The sequence below is a fragment of the Arachis ipaensis genome, chromosome B8 (assembly GCF_059453495.1).
Source record: "Arachis ipaensis isolate K30076 ecotype BB chromosome B8, ASM5945349v1, whole genome shotgun sequence".
Taxonomy (NCBI): Eukaryota; Viridiplantae; Streptophyta; class Magnoliopsida; order Fabales; family Fabaceae; genus Arachis; species Arachis ipaensis.
In genome coordinates, this window is record NC_142443.1 from 59,341,765 (window position 1) to 59,350,924 (window position 9,160).

Consider the following 9,160-nt stretch of genomic DNA (forward strand, 5'->3'; position numbering starts at 1 on the left):
CTTATTCATCTACTAACACTTCTCTTCATCTCACATCTCTGCTCTCCTCACCCTTGTGTCTCTTTCCTTAATTGCATTCTTTGTCTCCTTCTTTTCTTCTACTCACATAGGGACCTTTATACTGTGATAAAAAGGATCCCTATTATTATTATTTTTTTGTTCCCTCTTTTTCATATGAGAAGGAGCAAGGACAAGAACATTCTTGTTGAAGCAGATCCAGAACCTGAAAGGACTCTGAAGAGGAAACTAAGAGAAGCTAAATTACAACAATCCAGCAAGCACCTTTCAGAGATTTTCGAACAGGAAGGGGAGATGGCAGCCGAAAATAATAATAATGCAAGGAGGATGCTTGGTGACTTTACTGCATCTAATTCCAATTTACATGGGAGAAGCATCTCCATTCCTGCCATTGGAGCAAACAACTTTGAGCTGAAACCTCAATTAGTTTCTCTGATGCAGCAGAACTGCAAGTTTCATGGACTTCCATCTGAAGATCCTTTTCAGTTCTTAACTGAATTCTTGCAGATATGTGATACTGTTAAGACTAATGGAGTAGATCCTAAAGTCTACAGGCTCATGCTTTTCCCTTTTGCTGTAAGAGACAGAGCTAGAGTGTGGTTGGACTCTCAACCCAGAGATAGCCTGAACTCTTGGGACAAGCTAGTCACGGCTTTCTTAGCCAAGTTCTTTCCTCCTCAAAATCTGAGCAAGCTTAGAGTGGATGTTCAAACCTTCAGACAGAAAGAAGGTGAATCCCTCTATGAAGCTTGGGAAAGATACAAGCAACTGACCAAAAAGTGTCCTTCTGACATGCTTTCAGAATGGACCATCCTGGACATATTCTATGATGGTCTGTCTGAATTAGCTAAAATGTCATTGGACACCTCTGCAGGTGGATCCATTCACCTAAAGAAAATGCCTGCAGAAGCTTAAGAACTCATTGACATGGTTGCTAATAACCAGTTCATGTACACTTCTGAGAGAAATCCTGTGAGTAATGGGACGCCTATGAAGAAGGGAGTTCTTGAAATTGATACTCTGAATGCCATATTGGCTCAGAACAAAATATTGACTCATTAAGTCAATATGATTTCTCAGAGTCTGAATGGAATGCAAGCTGCATCCAACAGTACTCAAGAGGCATCTTCTGAAGAAGAAGCTTATGATCCTAAAAACCCTGCAATAGCAGAGGTAAATTATATGGGTGAACCTTATGGAAACACCTATAACCCATCATGGAGAAATCATCCAAATTTCTCATGGAAGGATCAAAAGCCTCAACAAGGCTTTAATAATGGTGGAAAAAATAGGTTTAACAATAGTAAACCTTTTCCATCATCCACTCAGCAACAGACAGAGAACTCTGAACAAAATAACTCTAATTTAGCAAACTTAGTCTCTGATCTATCTAAGGCCACTGTGAGTTTCATGAATGAAACAAGGTCATCCATTAGAAATTTGGAGGCACAAGTGGGCCAGCTGAGTAAAAGGATCACTGAAATCCCTCCTAGTACTCTCCCAAGCAATACAGAAGAAAATCCAAAAGGAGAGTGCAAGGCCATTGAATTAATCACCATGGCCGAACCTGTGAAGGAAGGAGAGGACGTGAATCCCAAGGAGGAAGACCTCCTGGGACGTCCAGTTATCAATAAAGAGTTTTCCTTTGAGGAACCAAAGGAATCTGAGACTAATCTAGAGACCATAGAGATTCCATTGAACCTCCTTATGCCCTTCATGAGCTCTGATTAGTATTCCTCTTCTGAAGAGAATGAGGATGTTACTGAAGAGCAAGTCACCAAGTACCTTGGTGCAATCATGAAGCTGAATGCCAAATTATTTGGTATTGAGACTTGGGAAGATGAACCTCCCTTGTTCACCAATGAACTAAGTGATCTGGACCAACTGAGATTGCCTCTGAAGAAACAGGATCCTGGAAAATTTTTAATACCTTGTACCATAGGCACCATAACCTTTGAGAAGGCTCTGTGTGACCTTGGTTCAGTGATAAACCTCATGCCCCTCTCTGTAATAGAGAAACTGGGTATCTATGGGGTGCAAGCCACTAAAATCTCATTAGAGATGGCAGACAATTCAAGAAAACAGGCTTATGGACAAGTAGAGGACGTGTTAGTAAAGGATGAAGGCCTTTACATCCCTGCTGATTTCATAGTCCTAGATACTGGGAAGGATGAGGATGAATTCATCATCCTTGGAAGACCCTTCCTAGCCACAGCAAGAGCTGTGATTGATGTGGACAGAGGAGAATTGATCCTTTAATTAAATGAGGACAACCTTGTGTTTAAAACTCAAGGATCTCTCTCTGTACCCATGGAGAGGAAGCACAGTAAGCTTCTCTCATTGCAGAGTCAACCAGAGCCCCCACAGTCAAACTCTAAGTTTGGTGTTGGGAGGCCACAACCAAACTCTAAGTTTGGTGTTGAACTCCCATATCCAAACTCTAAGTTTGGTGTTGGAGAGTCTCAACAATGCTCTGAACATCTGTGAGGCTCCATGAGAGCCCACTGTCAAGCTATTGACATTAAAGAAGCGCTTGTTGGGAGGCAACCCAATTTTTATCTAATTTTATTTTCATGGTTTTTCATGTTTTATTAGGTTCATGATCATGTGGAGTCACAAAATAAATATAAAAATTGAAAACGGAATAAAAAACAGCAGAAGAAAAATCACACCCTGGAGGAAGACCTTACTGGCGTTTAAACGCCAGTAAGAAGCATCTGCTGCTGGCGTTTAACGCCAGAACAGAGCATGGTTCTGGCGCTGAACGCCCAAAATGGGCATCATCTGGGGGTTTGAACGCCAGAATTGCACCCTGGAGAAGAGCTGGCGCTGAACGCCCAGAACAAGCACCAATCTGGCGCTGAACGCCCAGAGTTGCGTGCAGGGCATTTTGCATGCCTAATTTAGTACAAGGTTGTAATTCCTTGAACACCTCAGGATCTGTGGACCCCATAGAATCCGCACCTACCTCCACTCACTTCTTCTCACCTCTCTTTCACACAATCCCATAAACACTCTTCCCCAAAACTCTTCACTAATCACCTCAATCTCTCTTCCCTATCACCACTTCACCAATCACATCCATCCACTCTTCCCCATAAACCTACCTCATAAACTCCACCTACCTTCAAAAATTCAAAATCAATTTCCCACCCAACCCACCTAAATGGCCGAACCTAACCCCCCTCCCTTCCCTATATAAAGCCCTCCATTCTTCCTCATTTTCACACAACACAACCCTCTCTTCTCTTCTTGGCCGAATACACCTCTCCCCCTCTTCTCCAAATTTCTTCTTCTTCATCATCCATTCTTTCTTTTCTTGTTTGAGGGCGAACAAAATTCTAAGTTTGGTGTGGTAAAAGCATAAGCTTTTTGTTTTTCCATTACCATTGATGGCACCTAAGACCGGAGAATCCTCTAGAAAAGGGAAAGGGAAGATAAAAGCTTCCACCTCCGAGTCATGGGAGATGGAAAGATTCATCTCCAAAGCTCATCAAGACCACTTCTATGATGTTGTGGCCAAGAAGAAAGTGATCCCTGAGGTCCCTTTCAAGCTCAAGAAGAATGAGTATCCAGAGATCCGACATGAAATCCAAAGAAGAGGTTGGGAAGTTCTAACAAAACCCATCCAACAAATCGGCATCCTAATGGTTCAAGAGTTCTATGCCAATGCATGGATCACTAGGAACCATGATCAAAGTAAGAACCCGAACCCAAAGAATTATCTCACCATGGTTCGGGGGAAATACTTAGATTTTAGCCCGGAAAATGTGAGGTTGGCATTTAACTTGCCTATGATGCAAGAAGATGCACGCCCCTACACTAGAAGGGTCAACTTTAATCAAAGGTTGGACCAAGTCCTTATGGACATATGTGTGGAAGGAGCTCAATGGAAGATTGACTCCAAAGGCAAGCCGGTTCAACTAAGAAGACTGGACCTCAAGCCTGTGGCTAGAGGATGGTTAGAGTTCATACAACGCTCCATTATCCCCACTAGCAACCGATCCGAAGTTACTGTGGATCGGGCCATCATGATTCATAGCATCATGATTAGAGAGGAAGTAGAAGTTCATGAAGTCATCTCCCTTGAACTCTACAAAATAGCCGAAAAGTCCTCCCCCATGGCAAGGCTAGCTTTTCCTCATCTTATTTGCCATCTATGTTACTCAGCTGGAGCTTTCATAGAAGGAGACATTCCCATTGAGGAAGAGAAGCCCATCACTAAGAAAAGGATGGAGCTAGCAAGAGAGCCCATTCATGGAGCTCAAGAGGCGCATGAAGCTCATCACCATGAGATCCCGGAGATGCCTCAAATGCATTTTCCTCCACAAAACTATTGGGAGCAAATCAACACCTCCCTAGGAGAATTAAGTTCCAACATGGGACAATTAAGGGTGGAACATCAAGAGCACTCCATCATCCTTCATGAAATAAGAGAAGATCAAAAAGCAATGAGGGAGGAACAACAAAGACAAGGAAGAGACATAGAAGAGCTCAAGGACATCATTGGTTCCTCAAGAAGGAAACGCCACCATCACTAAGGTGGACTCATTCCTTGCTCTTACGTTCTCTATTTTTCGTTTTCTCTATGTTAAGTGTTTATCCATGTTTGTGTCTTCATTACATGATCATTAGTATTTAGTAACTTTGTTTTAAAGTTATGAATGTCCTATGAATCCATCACCTCTCTTAAATGAAAACTGTTTTAATTCAAAAGAACAAGAAGTACATGAGTTTCGAATTTATCTTTGAACTTAGTTTAATTATATTGATGTGGTGACAATGCTTCTTGTTTTCTGAATGAATGCTTGAACAGTGCATATGTCTTTTGAAGTTGTTGTTTAAGAATGTTAAATATGTTGGCTCTTGAAAGAATGATGACTAGGAGACATGTTATTTGATAATCTGAAAAATCATAAAAATGATTCTTGAAGCAAGAAAAAGCAGCAAAGAACAAAGCTTGCAGAAAAAAAAAAGAGAGAAAAAAAATAGTGAAAAAAAATAGAAAGAAAAAGAAAAAGCAAGCAGAAAAAGCCAAAGCTCTTAAAACCAAGAGGCAAGAGCAAAAAGCCAATAACCCTTAAAACCAAAAGGCAAGGGTAAATAAAAAGGATCCCAAGGCTTTGAGCATCAGTGGATAGGAGGGCCTAAAGGAATAAAATCCTGGTCTAAGCGGCTAAACCAAGCTGTCCCTAACCATGTGCTTGTGGCGTGAAGGTGTCAAGTGAAAACTTGAGACTGAGCGGTTAAAGTCAAGGTCCAAAGCAAAAAAAGAGTGTGCTTAAGAACCTTGGACACCTCTAATTGGGGACTTTAGCAAAGCTGAGTCACAATCTGAAAAGGTTCACCCAATTATGTGTCTGTGGCATTTATGTATCTGGTGGTAATACTGGAAAACAAAGTGCTTAGGGCCATGGCCAAGACTCATAAAATAGCTGTGTTCAAGAATCATCATACTGAACTAGGGGAATCAATAACACTATCTGAACTCTGAGTTCCTATAGAAGCCAATCATTCTGAACTTCAATGGATAAAGTGAGATGCCAAAACTATTCAAGAGGCAAAAAGCTACAAGTTCCGCTCATCTGATTGGAGCTATGTTTCATTGATAGTTTGGAATTTATAGTATATTCTCTTCTTTTTATCCTATTTGATTTTCAGTTGCTTGGGGACAAGCAACAATTTAAGTTTGGTATTGTGATAAGCGGATAATTTATACGCTTTTTGGCATTGTTTTTAGTATGTTTTTAGTAGAATCTTGTTACTTTTAGGGATGTTTTTATTAGTTTTTATGTTAAATTCACATTTCTTGACTTTACTATGAGTTTGTGTGTTTTTCTGTGATTTCAGGTATTTTCTGGCTGAAATTGAGGGACTTGAGCAAAAATCAGATTCAGAGGTAGAAGAAGGACTGCTGATGCTGTTGGATTCTGACCTCCCTGCACTCAAAGTGGATTTTTTGGAGCTACAAAACTCAAAATGGCGCGCTTTCAATTGCGTTGGAAAGTAGACATCCAGGGCTTTCCAGAATAGGATAATAGTCCATACTTTGACCGAGTTTAGATGACGTAAAAGAGCGTTGAACGCCAGTTCTACGCTGCTGTCTGGAGTTAAACGCCAGAAACAAGTCACAAACCAGAGTTGAACGCCAGAAATACGTTACAACCTAGCGTTCAACTCCAGAAAGAGCCTCTGCACGTGTAACATTCAAGCTCAGCCCAAGCATACACCAAGTGGGCCCCAGATGTGGATTTATGCATCAATTACTTACTTCGGTAAACCCTAGTAGCTAGTTTATTATAAATAGGACTTTTTACTATTGTATTAGACATCTTTTGATCATTTTTAGATCTCTAGACCTCCATGGGAGGCTGGCCACTCGGCCATGCTTATCCTATGTTCTCTTATGTATTTTCAACGGTAGAGTTTCTACACTCCATAGATTAAGGTGTGGAGCTCTGCTGTTCCTCAAAGATTAATGCAAAGTACTACTGTTTCCTATTTAATTCAACTTGTTCCGCTTCTAAGATATTCATTCGCACTTCAACATGAATGTGATGAACGTGACAATCATCGTCATTCCCTATGAACGCGTGCCTGACAACCACTTCCGTTCTACTTTAAATTGAATGAGTATCTCTTAGATCTCATAATCAGAATCTTCGTGGTGTAAGCTAGATTGATGGCGGCATTCATGAGAATCCGGAAAGTCTAAACCTTGTCTGTGGTATTCCGAGTAGGATTCAGGGATTGAATGACTGTGACAAGCTTCAAACTCGCGAGTGCTGGGCGTAGTGACAGACGCAAAAGGAGGGTGAATCCTATTCCAATATGATCGAGAACTTCAGATGATTAGCCGTGCTGTGACAGAGCATTTGGACCATTTTCACAAGAGGATAGGATACAGCCATTGGAAAGGGTGACGCCTCCAGACGATTAGCCATGCAGTGACAGCACATTGGACCATTTTCCAGAGAGGATCAAAAGTAGCCATTGACAACCAGAGTACTAGAGGCAGATATCATCTATCCCATCTCAGACAGTGAATGGGTAAGCCCAGTATAAGTGGTGCCAAAGAAGTCTGGAGTCACTGCAGTAAAGAATGAGCATGGAGAGCTCCTGACAACCAGAGTTCAGAACGCTTGGAGGGTCTGCATTGATTACAGACGCCTCAACCAAGCAACCTGTAAGGATCACTATCCTCTTCTATTCATTGATCAAATGCTGGATCGCCTGTCAGGTAAATCACATTATTGTTTTCTAGATGGTTACACAGGTTATTTCCAGATTCATATAGCTCCTGAGGATCAGGAAAAGACCACTTTTACATGTCCTTTTGGGACTTATGCTTACAAGAGAATGCCCTTTGGCTTGTGCAATGCCCCAGCTACTTTCCAGAGGTGCATGATGAGTCTTTTCTCTGATCTTATTGAGGACTGTATGGAGGTTTTTATGGATGATTTTAGTGTTTATGGCAATTCCTTTAGCCTTTGCTTAGATGGATTATCTAGAGTGTTAGATAGATGTGTTAGTACAAACTTGGTATTAAATTTTGAAAAATGTCACTTTATGGTTAAACAAGGGATTGTACTAGGACATGTTGTGTCTAATACTGGCATCTCTGTAGATCCAGCAAAGGTGGATGTTATTTCTAGTTTACCTTACCCCTCTTCTGTGAGAGAGGTCCGTTCTTTCCTTGGCCATGTAGGTTTTTACAGGAGGTTCATTAAGGACTTCAGTAAGGTAGCACTTCCATTATCCAGGCTACTGGAGAAAGATATTGAGTTCGAGTTCAGTGAAAATTGCAAACAAGCGTTTGATAAGCTGAAGACTGCACTGACTCAAGCTCCAATTGTAAGAGGACCAGACTGGAGCCAACCATTTGAAATAATGTGCGATGCTTCCAACCATGCAGTAGGAGCAGCACTGGCTCAGCGTGAAGGTAAGGATCCTTTTGTTATTGCTTACGCGTCTAAGACTTTAGATGCCGCCCAGTCGAATTACACTACTACTGAGAAAGAGCTTCTTGCTATTATTTTTGCTCTGGATAAATTCCGAGCCTATTTACTTGGTACTAAAGTAGTAGTGTATTTAGACCACGCAGCTTTAAAGTATTTATTATCTAAAAAGGAGTCCAAACCAAGGCTTATACGTTGGATACTGCTATTACAAGAATTTGATTTAGAAATTAAGGATATGAGTGGTAACCAGAATTTAGTGGCAGACCACTTGAGTCGCCTTGAGCACATTACAGATGATTCCACTCCTATAGCTGATAATTTCCCATTTGATAACCTACAAGCAGTATCTGAGATAGTCCCTTGGTATGCACCTATAGCTAATTATCTAGTTAGCTGCACTTTTCCTCCAAACTTTTCTAAGCATCAAAGAGACAAGCTAAAAAGCGAGTCTAAATATTATATATGGGATGACCCATATTTATGGAGATGTGGCGCTGACCAGATAATTAGACGGTGTGTGCCTCAGTCAGAATTTCAGTCCATCTTAGAGGCCTGTCACTCATCTGAGAGTGGAGGACATTTTGGCCCTCAAAGAACTGCTAGAAAAATCTTAGACTGTGGATTCTGGTGCCCTACTCTTTTTAGGGACGCTGCTGAATTTTGTAAATCTTGTTTCCCATGCCAGAAATTTGGTAATATATCCAGGAGGGATGAGATGCCTCAACAAATTATGCTTTTTTGTGAAATTTTTGATGTTTGGGGCATTGACTTCATGTTTCCATTTCCAAATTCTAATGGTTATTTTTATATTTTGTTAGCTGTGGATTATGTTTCCAAATGGGTAGAAGCAATTCCTACCCGCAATGATGATGCTAACATTGTTGTTTTCTTTGTGAGAAACTATATTATTTGTCGCTTTGGATCACCACGAGCAATCGTGAGCGATCAAGGCACCCATTTTTGTAACAGGAGACTAACAGGACTAATGAAGAAACATGGGATAATTCATAAAGTTGCAACAGCCTACCATCCTCAGACTAATGGGCAAGCCGAGGTGTCAAATAGAGAGATAAAGCATATCTTGCAGAAGATAGTCAAACCTCATAGAAGAGACTGGAGCACCAGGCTACAAGATGCACTCTGGGCATACAGAACAGCATACAAAACACCCATTGGGATGA

The 9,160-nt window shown here is 41.0% G+C and overlaps 1 non-coding gene across 1 annotated transcript; it reads right to left on the bottom strand.

Moving 5' to 3' along the window:
- Positions 1-708: 708 nt before the first annotated feature.
- Positions 709-816, bottom strand: LOC148548254 (small nucleolar RNA R71). Its single transcript, XR_015898023.1, has one exon. It is a non-coding gene; the product is annotated as a small nucleolar RNA R71 (small nucleolar RNA).
- Positions 817-9,160: the final 8,344 nt, after the last annotated feature.